General features: G+C 34.3%; 1 long non-coding RNA gene across 4 annotated transcripts in view; it reads left to right on the top strand.

Annotated features, from left to right (window-relative positions):
• LOC134733735 (uncharacterized) overlaps positions 1-22655 on the top strand; it is a 41802-nt gene that overhangs the window by 7347 nt on the left and 11800 nt on the right. For all 4 annotated transcript variants that reach the window (XR_010117354.1, XR_010117355.1, XR_010117356.1 and 1 more), the window contains exon 2: positions 30-168. This is a non-coding gene — a long non-coding RNA (uncharacterized lncRNA). The remainder of the gene's footprint in view (positions 1-29; positions 169-22655) is intronic.

Raw genomic sequence — 22655 nt, 5'->3', positions numbered from 1 at the left:
ACTTAATTTATACCTTTATATTTTCACAGAAGCATATGAGAAAAATTTGCTGAGTATCTACTCACTTCAATTCAAACATTTGAAGAAATTATGAAAATTCCGATGAGTTTTTAAAGTCTGTGCTTGCTCTGGTGTAGTGTAGCCATGCATTGATCTATCATCACACAGGTATGCTTTCGTAAATTTACCCTCAACCAATCAGATAGAAATTCATACCAATTTGCAAAATTGTTTTTCTTATTTTTCAAAGCTTAACACATATAAGGTAATTTGGGAAAAATAGATTTTCTCGTTTATCATTCTTTCAATCCATGATAATGTTAAACGGTATTTTTGAGTACCTTTATTATTTAAGCAAAGGATAAAAATTCTTGGTGTAAAATCTGTTAAATGAAGAAAGTACCCAAGTACAATTTTATTTATGTTGTGAAAAAAATGCTATCAGTTTGAAAAGTTCAATTGTTTCCAAATTGTTAAAATGAGTCCCTATCAATCATCAAATGATTTTTTGTATCTGCATCAAATAATTTTGGATCTCATGCATTCTCAAGGTATCATCCCTATCTCAGGGCTTCCATATGTGTTTCTTGTATAGTCTATTGTTTCGTTTTATTTTAGTTGATCAACAACTCATATAGCACAAGGTAAGTATTATGTCATCCCCATTTGCAGATGAAAAATCTCTGATACAGAGTGGATAAATAATTTTTAAAATGTAAGCCCATCTGATATTAGTAATAGGGCTTCCTATCCATCTTCTTACTTGCTCAAACCAGAATGTTGAAGAACCAACAAGTCAAAATGTGAAAGTTGTGCCATAAGGTAAGAAAAAAATAAATAAATATGTGATAAAAAAGAAAAAAGAAAAGAAACAGCAGCAGCAAACAGTCTAAAACAGCAAAGAAATTTGTTGGGGGCCAAACATAAGAATTTTAAGATGAAATGTGGCAATAAAATGCAAATAAGAAATAACACAAAGAAATTGTGAAAGCTTAAGGAAAAAAAGAGGATAATGGAATGAAAGAAGCATAAAACTTTTCCTTGACCTCTATCATATAACTTGTATAATTCTGAAAAACCATTTCCTGTATTAATTTCCAAAATAGTGTAAAAAGATACCTGTGTTCTGAATTTAAAAATGTTATTGACATTCATAATTTTTATGATTTGTCAGGTGAGTAGTTTATTATGTTAGGAAGTCATCACTGTATGATGATTTAGAGGATGGGCTTTGTAGACAACTGGTAGCTCAAATCCTGGCTCTCCTGCTTCCTATTATATCTGTGATCTTGGCAGTCGTGTGTCAGAGCCACCTCCTACTGGTTTATGATAGCTGATTGTGTGCATCTCTTCCCAACATTGTGTTCAGTGACATAACTGGTAGTTTGAAATCAGCCAAGATGAGATTATTTACACCTCTAAAATTGGCACACTAAATCAGACAATCATGGTTTTATTCCCTATGTACCAGCTTACCAGAACACCACTGGACTTTGGGCAAGTTTCCTAACCTTTATGAACCTAAAGGGATTTTTTTTTTCATCTGAAAAGGAAAGTTAAATATGACAGGTTCACATAAGATTCTGAAAACCTTTCATGGGATGGTATATTTTACATGATTCCTGGTACATAGTAAACATCAATAATGGTGGCACTGTAGTATTTTAATTCAGCCTATTGTATATAGAACATAGAACAGTTTCACATTTCTAACATCCTAGAAAGCGTTTCAAATAGTTCGTCCAAATTCCAGGAGAGGACGACTTGTAAAAATGACTTTATAGATGAAACGGTTTCTCCTAAATATTATTGGATTTTTGTAAAGAAGATAAAGTTACTAATACTTGAATAGTAAATTCCTTCTGTATGATTAGTTTAGAAAAAAACTCTGTTTCCTACAGTGATATATATAAGCTTCTTTCTCTCTGTTTCTCTCTCTCTCTCTCTCTCTCTCTCTCTCTCTATATATATATATATATATATATATATATATATATACAGACACACACATATAGAAGCTCAAGGACACTTGAAGTTTTCACCCACTCCCCTGACTTAGATCAAATTCATGGCTTCAGTTTTTCAAAAGTTCTTGATAACTTAACATGAGGACTGATGCTAGCTATACGCCCCACTGTTCAGAAAGCTCTCATAGAAAATTCTGAGCCAGAGGCCACTGTGTCTATCATGATGACAGACAGTATGTGTAACTTGAAACTTTAAAGGTAGGCACTGCAGGAAATAAATTTAAGGAAAGATTAAACAGTCTAGAGATAACCCTGCTTAGTTGCCTACTTAAAAACTCTCATCTAGGTAGTCTTCAATATGAATTATTCTTAAGATCCTTTTTTCATTTCTGGCCTTGGAATTTAATTATTTGTAATATTTTAAAATATCATACATATGCATTTTCTGATATAGCTTATAAATTGTAAAGATCGTGTTATTGTTAAAAAGTATTTTAAGGATCCAAGTAATTTTCTAGTAGAGAAAAAAAAAACTACTGAAGTTGAATTGAAATGTAAGCCCTTTATTACTTCAAAGACTTTATGGTAGATTGTTTACAAAGATAATTGAAATAATTTCTCCTATCCCTGTATGCACACATCTTTGCAATAAGACTTTGCTGTTCCGCTCATCAAGAGCTAAACTTTATTTCTCTCCCCCTTCAATCTGGCTTTGCCAGCTGACTTGCTTTGGCCATATGACACTAGCAAACCTGATGAAAGCAGAGGTTTGACAAGCACGTGCACATTAGGGCTTGCTGTCCTTGCTGCCCTGAGACTGCCACGTGAAAAAGCTTGAGCTAGCTGCTGGGAGGAGAGACCACATTGGGTGGAGATGAACTACACCAGCTGAGGCTCCCTGGACCAAACACCAGACATATGAGCAAGGTCACTGTAGCCCATTCAACCCTGTATGACCTGTCTGCTAACTGGAGTACCAATTCATCACCCACACACTCATGAGCAAAAATAAAATAAAAATTGTGTTTGGAACTGCGGATTGGCAGCCCATGGACCAAATCCAGTCCACTACATGATTTTGTGTATTGTCTAAGGTTGTTTTCACACTACAGTGGCAGAGTTGAATAGTTACAACAGACCATGTGGCCTGGAAAGCCTAAAATATGTACTTCTTCCCCTTTACAGAAAATGTTTGCTGATTCCTGTTTTTGTTTGTTTGTTTGTTTAAGACGAAGTCCAGGCTGGAGTGCAGTGGCGCGATCTCCGCTCACTGTAAGCTCCGCCTCCCGGGTTCACGCCATTCTCCTGTCTCACCTTCCCGAGTAGCTGGGACTACAGGCGCCCGCCACCACGCCCGGCTAATTTTTCTGTATTTTTAGTAGAGATCAGGTTTCACTGTGTTAGCCAGGGTGGTCTGGATCTCCTGATCTCGTGATCCACCCGCCTCGGCCTCCCAAAGTGCTGGGATTACAGGCGTGAGCTACCGCACCCGGCCTGCTGATCCCTCTTTTAAGTCACTAAGATTTGAGGTGATTTGTTAAGCAGCAAGAGATAAATGGCACAGAACTATTTTCCAAAAGGGAATATGTCCCATTTTTTATTAAATGAATTAATTTCTATGCTCATAAAAAAATACAAGCCATACCCACCCTCCCCACCCGCCCCCCGCCCCCCGCCCCCTGCAGGGCCAATAATCCCTTCTATAGCTAAAGGATTACGATTCAGTTTGCACCTCTAAAGTACCGTTATGGAGACTGCTAGTTTTACACCACTATCTGTTTCTTCCCTTTTTCCACAATTGGAACTGGTCATGCACCCACCCAGTCAGGGAATACATTTCTGAGCTTCTATGTCAATTACGTGTGACCACAAGACTAGGTTTTCACTTCTAGAGTATGAATGGAAATCATGCATGGATTTCTTGGGCTTTATCCATGCTCTTCTTCCCCTCTTCACTAACTGGAATCTATAGCAACCTGACTTACAATTCAGAGAATTAGAGGAGCACCAATGAGAGGAACCTTGATCACTTAAAAACTGTGTAGAGCAAGGACTCTCCCCAACTTAAAACAGTATAATGTTGAATCTTCCTTAAGCCACTGAATTATCAATGGATGTCATTTTCATAGCAGGCTACTCTTATCCTAACTAAAGTAATGGTTTTATACAATATACTTTGGCATCAGAATGATTTAGTTGGTAAAACTTTGGATCTTGGGTCAAAAACTCTAGGGTACTTTGAAAAACTTTGCCCCAATTTTCTGAGTTGGCCAGAGGCTTGTTACTTACAGTAACTGTGATTTTATTTTCCTAGATAAAAATATACAACTCTAGGTAGGCGAAACAGGAATTTCGAACACTGACCTTTCTAATTCCTAATTCTCCCAAGTAAGAGGGCTACAATAACCGGTGATTGCCCTAGGCATGTGTCATTTTAGTCCCAAGAAATGCTTGTATACCAACATAGTGCCTTAGGGTAATGTAATGGGAAAATAATCAAGGTGAGTTTTTGGCATTTGGACAGCCACAGATAGCTTTCCCATGAAAGGGCAAATATACACCATTTTGAGACAATTAGAAGAAAATTGGGGAAGACTATTTTAGTTACATTCTGTATATACGTTCAATGATGGCAGCCAGTAAGTCTTAAACTTCAGTGTGTATGAAGGGAACTTGTTAATCATGCAAATTTGAGGACTCTCCCACATGCCCCAGAGATCATACTTCAGTGGAACTAGAGTGGACCCTATAATCTCAAGGTTAAATATTACTTTAAGTGATTCTTTTTTTTTTTTCTTTGAGACGGAGTGTCTGTCACCCAGGCTGGAGTGCAGTGGCGCCATCTCAGCTCACTGCAACCTCTGCCTCCCGGGTTCAAGTGATTCTCCTGCCTCAGCCTCCTGAGTAGCTGGGACTACAGGTGCGTGCCACCACGCCAGGCTAATTTTTTGTTTTCAGTAGAGGCACGGTTTCACTGTGTTAGCCAGGATGGTCTTGATCTCCTGACCTCGTGATCTGCCCGCCTCAGCCTCCCAAAGTGTTGGGATTACAGGCGAGAGCCACCGTGCCTGGCCTAAGTGATTTTTAGATAGTGACCCTTCTTTGAGAAACCACAGCCACAGCAGAAATTGAATTCAGATATTAAGATTCAGTTCAAGGAAATGCAGAAATTGAGATGTGGCAGCAAAATCCTGGTGCAAAAGACTTAACAGAGTTTCCAAATGAAAAGCTTCTAGATTTTAAAATGTTATTTTAGGAATGATTCTATTGAAAAATAAAGAATTTCAAAACAAAATTGTGAAAATGAAATTGGCCTGTTTTGCCTGTGAACTCCCTACTCAGCCTTCAGTATCCAATTTAAAAGTGACTTCCTCTGGAAGTTGTATTAGGTGTCACTGTTACGTGCTCTCATCATACTCCATAATTTCTGGTTCAGAGCAAATAGCACGTTGAGCTTAGTTATCTAATTGCCTGCCTTCCCTGTTGAACTAAATACTCTGTAAGGAAAGAAATTGTGTCTTTCTTGCTCACCAAAATATCCCCAGAGCTTATTAGGATGCCAGGAATACAAGAGGTGTTCAACAAATATTTGTTGAAGGAATGAATCTCTGAATGGGAAATAGCTAGCTGGTTTTACCAGCATAGGAAATGAACATGAACAATAATGAGACAAAGTGGAAACTGCCTAAAGGATGTGCTTATATCAAGCAGATGACTTAAGCAATATAGACCCAGAGGTGTATTCAGAAGATAATATTGGGCCATGTCCCCTTGTGGGCATTTTACTTTGAAGGAAAGAAAAGTGGTAGATTTTAGTGCAGGGACAAGGATTGGAAGGTAAAATCCTTATTCAGACCAGTCTTCCTGCAGGGACTATACATAGCTTTGGGAAAGGGACTTTGAAACACTTTGATTTTCTTTTCAGTAATATAATTATGGTACTCATTCTTTTATGATATTAAATATTCTTTTGGATAACACTGAGGAAGGGGTGCTTGTGAGAAATAGCACTGGTATTTAGATTTGCCAGCTATGAAGGAAATACTCTTCACAGGTATTAGAGTACAACTGACTTGAAAGAAAATTCATCTCTCCATGGTTATATTTCTACAAGAAGTTGTTTAAATTTAAGTAAAATATTAATATATGTTATTTGTCTAACAGTGAAAGATAAAAAATCAAGAACAATAAAACATTAGAGAAGAAAATAGAAAAATCCTGTGAAAAAGGTCCAAATGCAGGCTGCAAAGAGGGGAAGCCAGTCCTAGCAAGCAGCTAACCAGCTAAATGACCTGAAAAATGTCTGTCAGCCTTTATCTACCTGGATCTCATTAGTAAAATTAGGAGGCAGGATGAAATAATTTATAAGGTTGCTATTAGCTTTAAAATTTTTATGAGTTCAGAGCCTTTAAAAACATGGTGTCTTCAGCAGAAAACACCACTGTGAATTTTTTTCAATATTCTTTTTAACTATAATGGAAACAAATTAAAAATAATAGGTCTAATGTTCATAAATCCATTAAATATTTACTGGTCACTCTCTTGATGACTATTTTGATTTAATACATGGTATATATAAATCATCAATATTTTCAAGTTCAGAAATGCACAGGGAGTAATTTTATGACTTCTGTGATGGCTTTGAACTAAAGTGTAATTTACTTCCTTGTTTATGTAAGTGTTTATATACTGATCATTTGTCAGTAAGCCTGAGAATCTAAGCACAATATTATATATGCATGCTAAGTGCTTAGTTTATCATTATGATTTTCCCCTTGAATTGTAAATTGTGTAATGCAGATAATTTAACTTTTCTAGCGTTCCCGTTTATTTTTAAAATGTTAGTGTCCAGGTAACAACCAGAAAAAAAAAACAAAACTCTAAGCCACGTGGTATGCTAATACTGAAAATAAAATGAGGGTTATTTCCCTTGAGGGAAAAGTAATTAAAGATAAAGGGGAGAGATGCCTAGAATAATGACATTCACTATACATAACTAATAAGATAATACTGTTTTAAAATTCTGTAAATTTTTCTTATTTTACTTAATTCTATGTCCTTGCTGGTATTTTTGCTTTTTTCATAAAAATTATCATTTATTTTTCTTAACTGCATATTGCCATTTTCATTTTTTAATTTTCTCACATATTCATACAATTGTTCTCTGTAATAGATGCTGTACAGTAATTATTTGTTGATCGATTAACCTTTTCAATGCTGCTTCCAACACCTACTTCTCATCCTCCGTGTAACAGATACTGTCAGTTACCTACCCTTAACAGCCTTTCCACTCCCAACTTCTGTGAATGGACAAGAGATGCAATTGTGATCACTGAACATGAGGCAACATCTTCTAGGAAGATATTTCCATAGTCTTCAGACAAAAGGAAGAGATATCTTTTCAGACAATATTTGAACAATCCTATATGAAGCTTACCTGAAGTTGCTGTAGGCGTTTGGCAAGTCTGGGGAGACTAACAGACACACTGAGGATAGCAGAAAATAAAGATAGAAACAGCTCAGGTTTTTGGTGAAATTCATGAGCTTCTGAATAACGAACCCCATACCACCCTATCTCTATAAAAGAATTCTTAATATGTGACATAATAAAATTTCTTTATTATTTAAGGCACTTTTAGTTGGGTCTTCTGTTTCTTGCAGCTGAAACTCATACACTCATCATTCTTTTATTTATATTCTCCATATATATGAACTCTATATTCTTATAGAGTCTGGCTAGTCCGAAGTCTTAGGAAAAATAACAGACCAACACTGTTTCTTTTGAGCTAGAAGCTGGTCACGGATGTGAGCACTAACCCAACCATATAATGATGATGACAACAGCTTACTATTATTGAGTGCTCACAATGAATGAAAAGGACATCGTGCTATGAATTTTACATATATTACTTTATTTGATCTTCACTACAGACCTCTAAATTGGGGAGTCATAATACCACTTTTGTTAAAATGCAGAAAATATGTCAGAGCAATAATAAAACTGCCATGGTCCCACAGCTAATAAGTGAATAAATTCAAGTCTGTCGGGAACAAGCTAGTAATCGTTATATATCTCAACGCATGTGGATAATTGAGATATAGACTGTACATGGACATTTAGCTGTATGTAGCATTAAAATGAACAGAGTAGCAATTCATGTTCTCTAGGGTTATCACTTATATTGTCGCTCTGTGTGCTGACTATACTAACGGTTTGCAGGTTGAGGACTGGGGTATGTAACAGTATACAGTATATATACATAGCATATGGTAATTCAAGGAAGAATATTTAAATGACATCAAGTAATGCTGGCATTCCTCTATACTGATACATTTTTAGCACATTTTCACTGGTAGTTTCAAAATTATAGTTACATTTGTGACCACAATTAAATAAAACATGCCGAATTTCCCTGGACATTACCATAAAGCCCTTCCATATTGAAAAAAATCATGTAGTAAAATTGGAAAGCAGCTCATTAAACTGAATCAATGTTTATTGTTTTTGAAATTATGGTTCTTTTGACAGAGAATCTAGGAGACTCAGTGTAGTATGATCTTAGACCAAATTAAAGATCTGTAGTAAGTAAAGCTTGGTAACAAAATAGGTAAAACTCATTTTTTGTAAATAACTTTTTCAGTAATTAATGGTTTACCTTGCTCTACTTACTAGACATATATTTTAAAATCAGTTTTTAAATTTTACATATTATTTTATTTTATAATGTTTGATACATAAAAATAATATGTGCAACTTACATAAAAGTAATGAAGCATGAAAATAAAATAGTCACTAACCCTCCAACCAGCTTATGAGGTAGATATTACCAATATCACTGAGGCTGCATCTATGCTTTCCTCCAAGTCCCATCCCTCTGCCATCCCCAAAACACAATTAGTATCCTAGATGTTAGGTTTATTGTTCCTTTGCTTTTGAAAATAGTTTCTATTACAAATGTATTTATCTCTAGATTTTGCACTTCATAGTTTGGTATCATAGTCAATGTGTTCTGCAACATGCTTTTCTCACTCAAGACTGTGTTTCTTAGGTTCATCATGTTGTTGCACATAGCTGTAATTTGTTCATTTTCATGGCTACATAATACTTCTCTGAGTGACTATACAACTTTTCAAGTCATCAGTCGAATGATATTTTGATTCATTCTATGTTTTCAAAAATTGTTATTAGAAATATGTCAGTAATGTGTTTAAATTATCTATATTTCCCAATTCCTTCCTGGTTAACATATCAAAAATTTAAAAAAGTAAATTGAAGTCTCTCCCTGTGATTGAGAATTTGTCACTTTGTTATTGCTGTTTCAGTCATTTTTGCTGTATACATTTTGATGATATTTTATTAGCTGCACGCAAAATAATTATTAACTCTTTCTGGTAAATTTGTTTTATATAATTGAGTATTTATCCACCTCATTACTTATAGTTTTTATGCCTTAAAATCTATTTTATCTCTATTTAATAGAACTACAGTAGTTTTAAAAATTTACTATTTGCCTGCTATATATATTTTCATACTTCTTTCAAATTTTCCATATCCTTAGGTTTTAGTTGTCGTCATTTTAGAATAGCCAATGTAAAATATCATTTTTGCTGATAGTTAGCCCATCTTGCATAAGCTTCCTTGGAAAACAGACCTTGAGGCAAAAGTTCATGTGTTACAACTTTCTTGAGGATAGAATTTTAGGAAAGCGAGAGGAAAGGAAAAATTAAGGCTAAGGAGTATGTTCCTGAAGTTTTTTTCACAGCCTTGCATCACAGTTGATTGTTAATTGTTGTAGGAAGTCTCCAGAGAGGCTATGTGAAACTATTAGAGAAAACAATAATTACAGGAAGGGATGGCAAACATTTATTTGCTGCCCCCCTCTGTTTTCTCCCTTTTATTGGTTAAAGTCTATTCATTTAGCATTAATGCCGCCATATTCTGGGTTGTATTAGCTTGCCCCTTCAGATATATATTGGAGAAGTCAAAGCCTCCATGTGACCAATACAGCCAGTGGATAGATTCTGTGTCCCTACGTCAGTAGATGCAGTGTGTGGAGGCTCCTAAATCTGTGATGATGGAGGTGGCAGTACCAGTGGCAGTATCCAGGACATCACAGCTGTGGAAGGTGTGAATCTTCACTAGTGCCTCTCTTGCTCTACCAGAGAGGCAAGTGGCTGAGGTCTCGTGATGTAGGTGGTTTCAGGCAGAACTCAGGTAGCACATAGACTGAGCCTAGTACAGTCCATCTCTGCACCACCTGGATCTGCTTGTACTCAGTTTCATCTGAGTACAAGTGCTCTCACTTTTTATCTGAGAGCTGAGGTGCAAGTCCAATCTTTTTTAGGAGGTAGCCAGTTGCAGCAAACCAAGAAACTTAGAGTGTTAGCAAATCATAGTTACAGTCCGCACTACTGCAGCTGGTCTAGGGCTATAATTAAAGGATTTAAAGAAGAAAAAGTGCATAGAGAGAGAGAAATTCAGAGAGAAGAGAAGATGGCATTATGTTAGGTTTCGAATATTTAAAACTTGTAAGGATTCAGAAGTTATATCATCTCTAGTTTTTTTCTTATTTTCATCCCCCCTCCCACTAACCAGATGTCAAACATTTTCTCCTTATTATGGAATTGATCTTTTTAACATTTATCCCTTCATGAATACTTTTAGAATGAAAAATATATTTTTTAACCTCGCCTAAATTCAGTGAGAATGGATTTGTTGTGTAATTTCTAAAACTGATTCTCTTATGGGCGGTACATCATGCAGCAAAATGCCAATTAGGTAATGAAGTTTCTCACAGTTCTACTCTGAAGGGGGTGTGAAATGAAGCTACTGTAAAAAATGTAAAAAATAAAGGAAAGGAAAAAGAAAAACAACCAGAAAGCTAATTGTTCCAGATTTCGTATTTAATGTAAGAATTACTTTGAAATGTTAACCTTAAAAAAGTTTTATGGACACAGCTTGATGAGATGGAATTCAATAGTAGAAGAGAGAATAAAAGGGTTTTAAATATATTTTAAAACATGCTCAGTGGAAGGGGGTTGAGAATAGCATTGTATGTTATAAAGTTATGGGTATAAGTCGAAATTCTTGAACTTTGGAAAGGAACAAAGGGAATAGAGAAACAAGGGAAGGGGACAAAGGAAGTGAAACCATTGGAGGATTTTGTGAAGAGTTCAGATGACACTATTCTGATAAACATTACAAGACTACCACGAAGTTAAGGCATAGTGTTAAACAGGAATTTCAACAATCAGAACTTCCTCCCTTGGCAAAGTATCTGAAAATATGTTAATTATTTTGATAATAGATGCATGCCCAGAAGAATGCCAGGAGAGCAATATCTAGGATGCCAGGTGAGTATATCTAGGATCAGTTTTCACCAATGTGGGAAAAATGATTGTGATACAAAAGTGACAAGACAATTAGGACAATTAGAAAAGCAGTGGCCAGTTAACCAGTGGGGTTCTTCTCTGATTGCTGGTTTTCTGTCTGCTTCACAGACACCTTAGTGTTTCCTTTCTTCCAAGCAAAGGAGGGGCTCTGAGGGCACTTCCTGGGCTGGTGTTCTGGAAGAAAGCCTAGTTATAGGGATAGAGTGAAAGTTACTTAGAGATGTTAGAATATAGAGTAGAGAAAGATTAGAAAGTGAAGAATGCAAAGGTAAGCTTGGAATCAAGTAAAACAATCTCAACACGTCCATTTGATGGCTAAGATGCTGAAACTGGGACCAAGGCAACAGATCAGGAACCTGGGCCCTAGCTGGAGAGGTTTTTGAGAGCATTCCTGCACACTTTGCCTTGGAGGAAGTTACCTTAAAGCTATGAGTAGCAGCCAATTAAGATACTAAGAAACTCTTAAATTTGATTTTTTGTGTGTGTCTTTTTTTCTTCCCTTATTGTGAAAAACTAATTTCAATGGTTTTTCTTACCCATGCATGCTGATAGCTCTCAAATCTAAAATAAGAAAAGAGCTTAGGCAGGGCTTGGTGGCGCATGCCTGTAATCCCAGCACAGTGGGAAGCTGAGGCGGGCTGATCGCTTGAGACCAGCCTGGACAACATGGTAAAACCCCGTCTCTACAAAAAGTACAAAAAATTAGCTGGGTGTGGTGGTGCGTGTCTACGGTCCCAGCAACTTGCAAGGCTGAGGTGAGAGGATCACCTGAGCCCAGGGAGTTTCAGGCTGCAGTGAGCTGAGTTCATCCCACTGCTCCAGCCTGGGTGACAAAGCAAGACACTGTACAAAAAAAAAAAAGCCTCATCTCCTCTAGGTCATTTTTTGTTTTGTTTTGTTTTGTTTTGTTTTTTTTGAGACAGAGTCTCACTCTATCACCCAGGCTGGAGTGCAATGGTGCAATCTTGGCTCACTGCAACCTCTGCCTCCCAGGTTCAAGCGATTCTCCTGCCTCAGCCTCCCAAGTAGCTGGGACTACAAGTGTGTGCCACCACGCGTGGCTAATTTTTGTCTTTTTAGTAGAAGCGGGGTTTCACCATGTTGGCTAGGCTGGTCTTGAACTCCTAACCTCAGGTGAGCAGCCCACCTCGGCCTCCCAAATACTGGGATTACAGGCAAGAGCCACCATGCGTGGCCAAGTCATATTTTCATTTGGGCATCTGACAGGCAATTCAGAGGTAAATGCTACAAGGTTAGGGTCATTATCTTATAGCCCAAATCTCTCTCCTTTTATTTAAAATCTAGAGCTTTTAATATCAACATCTGCCAAACACTTCAAGATGGAATTATTCTTAATTACTCCTTCTCTCATGTTCTTCATATTTATTTGATCGCCGATTACACTTCCTGAAATTTTCACGGGTGTTTTACCACTCTTTATTCCTGCCACTCTTGGGCTCATCTCATGTGCTAGTCACATATTTTCTTTACATATTACAATTTGCTTCCATATTTAGTCTTTATTCATATCAATGTATTCATTTTATGACACTAATATGATTGGGTCAAATCCTGCATGAAAAGTTTTGATGGTTTATCCTTTTATTTATATAAGATAGCTGAAGGAAAAGAATTATTTCAATAGTGTGGATAAAATTCATGTGAAAAAATAAACACACGAGAATATAAGAAAATCATGAAGACTGATGAAGGAGTACTCTGAAAGTTGTCTATTTTAAAATCAACCAAAAATAAAACAAGATATTGAACAAAACTGGAAATATACGACTATAGAATATAATAGAAAGCCCTTTTATAAAAAATGATTAAAATATGTAAAGTATATGTTCAAACAGTAGAAAAGATTTATGATAAGTGCTGTATGGATAGCTACTTAACAGTTATATAACATCAGTTTAAATTCACATAGTACACAAAGAAAATTATGTAACAATTGAAATTATTTAAAACTAGTGGAATGAAGTATGTTATCAAGACTTTGGTGGGATACGTTTCTGAGAAATTTTTTTTTTCAATTCTTTAGTAATCTTTTGATGTATGTAACATATAAAATAAAAGCATAGTCATAAGTATCCTTCTTGATGAATTTTTACAAAGTAAACATGCTTGTGTACCCATCTTCCAGACCAAAAACTAGAACATCACCAGCACCCCAGAATTACTCTTCATGTTCTCTTCAAGGATTTAATAACCCCAAAGGTACTATCCCAAATTCTAAAATCATCCATAAGTTTTGCCTGGTTTTGATTTTTATATAATATAGTCATGCAGTGTTTATTAGTCTGGTTTCTTTTAGTCAACATTATGTCTTTGGGTATTATCCATGTTGGTGCAGGTAGCAATAGTTTGTTTATTTTCATAACTTTCTAGTATTAAATTATGTGATATACTACAGTTGATTTACTCATTCTACTGGTGATGAATATTTGGGTTGTTCCCAGCTTTTTGCTAAAATGAATATTCATAGTATATGTTGTGATCATTAGAATGTTTGTTTTTGAGGAAGGGTGAATATATTACTAATTTCTGTTGGATATACCAAGGAGTGGAATTGTTGGTAATGCATATATGCAGATTCAGAAGATACTGTTTAACCACTGTCTACAAGGTTAGGGTCATTATCTTATAGCCCAAGACTCTCTGTACCAGTTCATATTCTCACTAGCACTACAGAAGATTTTGGTTGCACCACATCCTCACCAACACTAGAATTATCTGTATATTTCATTTTATGTGAGTGGGTTAGTAGGCATGTCAATCTGGTTTTAATTTTCACTAACTTGATGATCACCGGAATTGAGCATCTTGTATCACAGCCATTGGTCATTTGGATGTCATATTTTGTGAATTGCCTATTCAAGTCCTTTGCCAATCTTTCCATTGGATTATATACTTTAAAAAAATTGATTTGAAGATGTTCTTAGTTTATTCTATATAAGTATTTGTTTTATGTGTGTCTGTGTGTGTAAATATTTTTTACCATTGTGTCTTGGTTTTGATTCTATGTTTTTGATTATTGAACATACTTAAGCCTACTGTAATAAAACTTATACACTTAACTCTATTATCAATTTTATAATTTTTCCTTTATGTAAAATTAGTGCGGACTGTGTCCTGATTAATAAATCATTGATTCTTCCAACAAAAAATCCATTATTTATATTCTTAATCTCTTTGTTTTCATTTTAAAATTTTGGCCCACAATTCTTCTGAGATTTACTTTTCTGTATAGCATGAGGTAGTTGTCAAAAATTGCAATTTTTCTATATGAATATTAAACAGAATCAGCAACATTTATTCCCTCTGGCCCTGCAATGTCATCTTTGTCATGTGGCCAAATGAATGTGGGTCTCTTTTTGGACTCTCATTTGTTTCTTTTGTCTATTTGTCTTTTTTTTTTTTGCCAATATCACACTGTCATATTTACTGCAGTTTGACAATAAGACATGATAACTGGTAATGAAAGTCCTTCTGCTTTATTCTTCCACAAGACTGCTTTGGCTATTCTTAGATCTTGGCATTTCTATACAAATTTTAGAATTGGATGATCAATTTCCACCAGAATAAAAACTTGTCTGGGATTTTGATTGGGAATGCATTGAATCTATAGATCATTCTGTGGAGAATGACCATCTTATACACTGTTATTTCTTACAACTCTTGAGCATGTTGTATTCTATCTTTTATTTATGCCTTCTATAATTTCTGTCAACAAAATTTTGTAGTTTCCCGGACACAGGGTTTGTACACATTTTATTAAATTATTTCTGAATAGCTTCTGTTTTATGCTGTTATAAAAGTTATATTTAAAATTTTTATATTATCTTTTCTCTTGCTACGATATAGATAAGCAATTGATTTTGGTGTATTGGCCTTGTATTTTGTGACCTTGTTATAGTCACTTATGAATCTCAATAATTTGTCTAGATATTCTTTTGGATTTGCTACATATGTAATCATATATTTCATAAATGATGGCTTTATTTCTGCCTATAACATCCTTCTCCCTTTCACTTCTTTTATCATGCCTTTTTGCACTAGTTGAGACCTCCAGACACTTTCGTCTCATTTTCAGTTTCTGAAAATGCTTTCAACAATTTACAATTAACTATGATGTCTGTAGACACTTTATCTGAAGCTCTTATGTAGAACAGAAGACCTCATCTGTTCCTGCCTTACTAATAGGGTTTTTAAAATAAATGATATTTAACTTTGTAATCTATTGATATAATTTTATGTATTATTCATCTTTTCTGTTCATGTCGATTATATTAATCTATTTTTTATTGGTAAAACACCATTACAATTCATGCAATAAAACCCATCATTTTAATATATTGTTCTATTTGATTTGCTAATATTTTGTTCAGGAACTTTTTTCACCTGTGTTCCTGAAACAGGTTGATTTAATGTGTGATATTAATTTTTTGTAGTATTTTGCCAGATTTTGACATCAAGATTATATTGGCCTCATAAAAAGAATGGAAAGTGTTTCACCTATTTTTTAACCCTCTGGATGGGTTTATGCTGGATTGGCATTATTTCTTCTTTAATATTTGGAAGAATTCACTGGCGAAGTCAACATGAAAGAGTGTTTCTTTGTGCAACAGACAGGACCTATAGACCTATTTTGTTCCTGATATTGGCAAGTGGCTTTTCTCTTATTTTACTTGATCAGCCCTGTAAGTGATTAGAAATTTTAATCTTCAAAAACAGAAAGTAATTTTGTATTTTGTTCAGTTTCTCTGTAGTGTGTTTGCTTTCTACTGTAATTCATCAGTTTCTGCTCTTTATTACTTCATTCAGTCCACTTTTTTGGGTGTAAGGTGCTGTTTATTTCTTTTGCTTCTTGAGATAGAATCTTAGATGTTGATAATCAGCTTTTTTTGTTTTTTATTGTAAGAATTTAAGGCTGTAAACAAGTCTTTAGAAACAATATTTGGTATTTCAAAAGTATTGATATACTGACTGTATCATACTCTAGCACATAAGGTTTTCTATATCCATTGTGACTTATTTCACTCATGTATTATTGAAAAGTATATTGCTTAACTTCCAAAAGTTGGAGATTTTATAGTTATTTATGCTATTATTTTACAATTTAATTCAGTAGTGGCCAAGTGTATATTCTCTGTATTATTCAGTTAGTTAACATTTGCTAATAATAGTTTTTAGTATACATTGAGTATGCATTTAAAGATATTATACATTTTATGATATTTGTATGCACTGGTCAATTTATGACAATAAGTTATTTGTTGTGTTTAGATATTCTTTATTCTTACTTTTTTTTGTTTTATTGTCTAGGAAGATTGGTGAGTTAAATTCTTTCCAGTGATTTTGGAATTCTTTCTCTTTTTTCTTCCACCAACTTTTCTCTGTCTGTCTATCTATCTATCTATCTATCATCTATCTATCTATCTATCTATCTATCTATCTATCTATCTATCTATCATCCATCTATCATCCATCTATAGTAACATGGTAAGTTACTGGGTATATACAAATCTATAATTTTATATGCTTCTTTTAGTTTGACCTTTTATCAGCATTTCTCTAGAAATTTAACTAGTCTTAAAAATCTAGTTTGTCTCACATTAATGTAACACCTAGCTTCTTTTTGAGTAGCGTTTTTATAGTATATCTTTTTCACATCTTTTTACAATTTGGCTTTCTGTGTTCTTATATTTAAGATATGTTCCCAATAAACAGCATAGTTAGGTTTTATTTTTTAATCTTTTACTCAATACTTAATCCCTTTTAATTTAACATAATTACTGATGGGGCTTTGATAGGTATTAGCATACTATTTGTTTTTCTATATAATCTACCTGTTTTATATTTTTTGTGTCTTTTCTTATCTTCTTTAGAATTAATCAATTATTTTTCACGATTCCATTTTCCCTCTACTACGTTGTTAGTTATATATTTCTTTTTTTGTCTTATTGTGGATAATTATTAAAACATGAGTATTTGAATATAAGTTATTACTTTCTCACTGCCCAGACGATGTAAGGATCTTGGAATAGTTTGACTCAGTTTATTCCACTTCTGCCTTTTGTGTTATTATGATACATTATAATTCTGTATACATTGTAAAGCCCCCAAGCCATAAGCATGATTGTTATCTAAGATGAATATTCATTTATATTTACTTGTATACTTATCCTTCTTTTATTCATTTTCTTCTTCATTTTTTTCCTTTGAGATAATTTTGCTTCTATTGGATTTTTTTTTTTTTTTTAGTTTAGTTCAGCTAGGAACAAATTCTCTCACCATTTGTTTATGTGAAAATTTGTATTTCGTCTTAATTTTCAAAAGGTATTTTCTCTGGGAATAGGATTCTCTTTGATCAGTTGGATATTGTTTCATTGTCTTTTGGTTTTATTGTTTCTTTTATGAATGTATTGATGCTCTTTTAAAGCAATGTTTTTATTATTGTGACTATTTGTATGATTGTATTTTTGTTTTTATATGAAGCAGCTTTACTATTGTATCTATCCTTCTCAGGTCTACCAGAACTTCTGAACTCAACAGTTGATGTGTTCCATCATTTTTGGAACATTTGTGGCAATTGTGTATTCCTATCCCATTCTCTCTGTATTTTTCTTATGAGATCCAATTATATGCTTATTAGATCTTTACACTGTCTTACATTTCTCTTCTGCTTTTCTGTATTTTCATTTTTTCTGTACCTCAGTTTGCCTGATTTCATTAACTCATTTTCCAGTTTATTATCCTCTGTTCCACTGTCTAGTCTTCTTTTAGACACATCTTTGAAGTTTTTCATTTCAATTATTATATTTCTCAGTTCTAAAATTATTATTTATTTATGTTTACATATTCTAATTTGCTGGTGAAATTCTCAATTTTTTCATCTGTTTTCTCTTTTCCTCTATTTCTTTTAATATATTAATTATATTTACTTAGACGTTCTTGCCTGTTAATTTCTAATGTATTTATCATCTGTTATTCTTTCTTTCAGTTTTTAATCTTATTTTAAAAATTCACGTATCCTTGTTTTTGCCTGTCTGGTAATTTACAACTGAATGTTTGTCATTCATAAATTTTTGTCACTCTGGCTTCTGCATATGATATTATCTTCTTGCAGAGAGGGTTCAACTTTACCTTTTTTTTTTTTTCTTTTTTGGCCAGGAAGACAGAGTGAGTAAAGTGAGGGCTTGATTTAATCAGGGGCTGAGCTAAGTTAGGATCAGTTACAGCTTTGATATGATTTTTTTTTTCTACTTCTGGCTTGTTCTCATTCAGTGTACCCACCTACAACTTTTGTAGTAAAACTTAGTTTACTCACTTAGATTATTCTCTCTGGTAGGCTGTGAGATGATTTGTTGTTGTTGTTGTTTACTCAATTAGGCAAGAGTGCAGAAATCTCCCATCTGTTTTTCAGAAGCTGTTCAGCTTCTTGGCTGTCACCTGTGTAGCTTCAGAAAATGGCAAATATCCGGTGAGGAAAATTTGTCAAGTGTCAGTGTCATTCTATCCCTCCCTTCTTGCCAGGATCTTATCCCCACAGGTCTCAAATTTCATATTTAAGCCTTGGAGTCTACCAAAGCTCTGCTCTTTTCTCTGTCCCTGGAGTTTGTTCTGCTGCAGGAGGAAAGCCTGGATTATCAGCTGCTTATCCTGAAACCAGAATTGGCAAATATCCTCAGGAAAAAACTATGATCAGTCTAAGAGCTGACCACTCTTAACTTTGTCTCCATCCAAAATCTTGAGTCTCCCTAGTCCTATTAATGCTTGCAGTTCACCAGTGCCTCCAGGCTGCTATAGCAAAATACCACAGACTGAGTGGTTTATAAACAACAAAAATTTATTTTTCACAATACTGGAGTCTGGGAAGTCCATGACCAAGGAAAAAGGTGTCTGGCTTATAGACAGTGTCTTTTCACTATGTCTTCACATGGTGGAAAGAAAGAAGGACCTTCCGTGGGTCTATTTGATAAGGGTACTAATCTCATTCATGAGGGTTCTGCCCTCAAGACCCAATCACCTCACAAAAGGCCTCATCTCCTAACACCATCACCTTTTGGGTGAGGACCTCAACATAAAAATTTTGATGAGGACACAAACATTCAGACCATAGAACACTTGTATATTTTTAATTAATAAACTTTATTTTAGAGCAATTTTAGGTTTATAAAAAAATTGAGCAGAAAATGCAGAGTTCATATGCACTTAAAAAAAATCACTGTTTACTGTTCTCAACAGGAATGTTGGTCGATTGCAAGGCATTCCACCATGCCAATAACTGAATTACATCTGATGAAATATCTCTCAAGGTGATCAATACATTCAAAAGGAAACACTTAAAATCTAACACAAGTTCTCCAAGTTGTAAATGTACACATATATTTAAATAAAAAACCAGGAAAATATTTTCAACAAAAGTAAAAAGGGTGAATATCTGTATATGGATATTGTACATAACTATACAAAGAGGTCATAGAAGCTAATAATTAAAATACTGATCTCTCAATAGCTAGTTGGATAATTTATTAAAAAGTTTTAATGAGGAGGTAAATTTAATAACTAAATATTTAAGAACCTGCTAGGCTGATGAGCTTATCAAAAATGAGAATGAAAATAAGGATTTTTTTTCCGATCAAATCAGCTCTGATGACTGCTAGACTCTGGACTAGACACTGTACTGTGATCTGTACTGCTAGCAATTAGCTGAATTTTGCTTTAAACGGAAAAACAGTGCCTTGAAATCTTGATGGTACCACCTACCTTACCACAGGAATTACTACCATCTTGAAATTGTTGCTGACTCTGTTCCAATCTACTAGCTTATACTTTGATACTCTCAGAACAAATCAAGCCTGAGTTTGCCATATCCTTTTCGACCGTGATTTGATTTGCTCACCACCATTCTTGGTGTTTACTCTGTGATCAAATGAATTCTTTATACTTTCCCTTCCCATTCCTGATTTTCTTCTCTTTCTATAATAAAATCCTATTATTACTAATATTAAAGTAAATATGGGTTATGATAGTATCCACCATAAATGTGTCAGTGGTAAAACTGGCAATTTCAAACATTGCTAGTGCCAAAGCAAACTAGTAAACTATGTTAGAAAAGCAGAAAAGTATAATGAAAGCAACTAAATATTCAAAAATAAGAGAGTGATTAGGAAAATTGTTTATCAGTTTTATATATTTTTATACACATTCACTTTTAAATGACATACAAAATATTCAGAATATCATGGATAAAATAAAGACGCAAAACGTCAAATAAAACATGTAGGGGGAAAATAAAATCAGAGCTAATATTAGCACAAAAAACATACATGGGATATTGTGTTACACGGTTTTAGAAATAAACTGGGCTCCACTTTTTTATCTTCCCACCAGCCAAGATGGGAGAAAAGCACAGTCAATTATAATGCTCACAAATGTCTGAAAGATAAAACAGACCAGCTGATTAGAAACAATACCGTTTGTCCTGAAACATGAGAGAAATTTCTGCATAGATAGGTTCCCTTCCACATAGATGCAACCATTTTTCAAAAATATTTTGTGAGAATCAAACTCCTTTTTCAAAAAAAGTCTCATACAAATCAAATTCCCATTATTTAAACCAGTAAAATAGATAAGATGGACATACTTGGATATAAGGAACTTGGTAGGATTTTCTTGGGAAAGAGAAGTCTAAAAAAAGAATGAAAAAGTGCAGAGGAAAGAACACCAACATTCAGATTAGGCAGACTAGTACAGACACCAACTCAATCATTTACTGTCTGAGACTGAACCTTTTTAAATCACAGCTTTCTAAGCTTTGAAATTTAGTATTCCTTCCTTACAGGGTTACAAAGCTTAAATAAAAGACAAAAATTATGTAAAACACCTGGTACATAGAATGTGCCAGAAAAAGATTGATTTCCTTTCTTCTTCTCTGCTTTGGTGGTTCATATCTCAACATTTTCTTAAGCTGATTTTGTTATTGTAATAGATTTCTATATTACAGGCAAGAGTTTTGTAGGCCAGAGTTTATTCAGTAATTAATTAAGTAATAATTAAGGTCCTAGTACTTATGTCAGGTACTCTGCCAGGCACTGTACTAGGTGTTGGTATGATTATTAATCTTATGATTATTAATTTTCTTTTACAGCTGTAGTTATATTCTCTTTTTCATATATAACGTTAAAGATATGCATCTTTTTTATTGATTTGTATTTTCTGCAGTTTATCTTTTTTAATGGTCTTTTGAAGAGCCCGTGTTCAAATTTAATAATTCAACTTGTTTTTCATTTATAAATTATTAAACTACATTTGTATCTTTATTAATTCTTCCTTGCTTTTCTTATACTCAGAAGAATTATTTCTAGCTCCTTAACTTGAATGATAAACTCATTCATTTTCATTCTTTCATGTTTAATATACATTCATTAAAGCATTCAATTTTCTTTGGAGTTAGGTCTGGCAATATTTTACCAGTTTTAAACCTTCTGTAATTATACTTTTGATTTCATCTTTTATCTGAGTTAAGAGAAACTTTCTGTTCAGCAGAAGCTACTGGTTGCTTCAGCACCTCAATATCAGTTAATCTCTTCTTATATGGTAACATATTTTTAGCTGAGCACACGACCACCAGCCTAAAGAGTGCTACTTCCCAGGTTCTCTTGTAGCTGGGTTTGCCATGTAACTAAATTCCATGAGGAGGTATGAGTGAAAGTGATGGAATGATGAAACGGTGCAAACTCTTACTCTGAAAGGAAAAGTGTGTCTTCCTCACCTTAATGCCTGAAATGCAGACGTGAAGGAGACAGGAGCTGAAGCAGCTACTTTGGACCCCAGGGTGGAGATGGCTGGTGGAGGTGTGTGGAATAAGCAAGTATTAATAGAAGAAGCCTGGGTGCCTGACACCAAGGAGCTGCCCTATGTTTATAAAATAATTGTTCGTGAGAAAGAAATAAATTTCTATCTCATTTAAAACCCTTTATTTTGAAACCCTGCATCAGCAACTGAAATTATAACTAATAACGGTTAATAATTTTTAGTTTCATTGCATTGTTATCAAATAATATATAATGTACGAAGTCTGCCTGGAATATATTGAGACATCTTAGGTTACCTCATAGATGATCAAGTTTTGTAAATAGTTCTTGTATTGTTGTTAGTTTTAAAAGTTATTTAACTGTGTGCATATGTGTAAGTTTCATATGTATTTACATGTGGTTCAATCTGTCTAATCAATCACCTTACTACTTTCCATACTATGCTCTCTAAAGCACTGCTTCTATGTAATAT

The sequence above is a fragment of the Symphalangus syndactylus genome, chromosome 12 (assembly GCF_028878055.3).
Source record: "Symphalangus syndactylus isolate Jambi chromosome 12, NHGRI_mSymSyn1-v2.1_pri, whole genome shotgun sequence".
Lineage (NCBI taxonomy): Eukaryota > Metazoa > Chordata > Mammalia > Primates > Hylobatidae > Symphalangus > Symphalangus syndactylus.
This window is presented reverse-complemented; position numbering and strand designations above follow the sequence as displayed.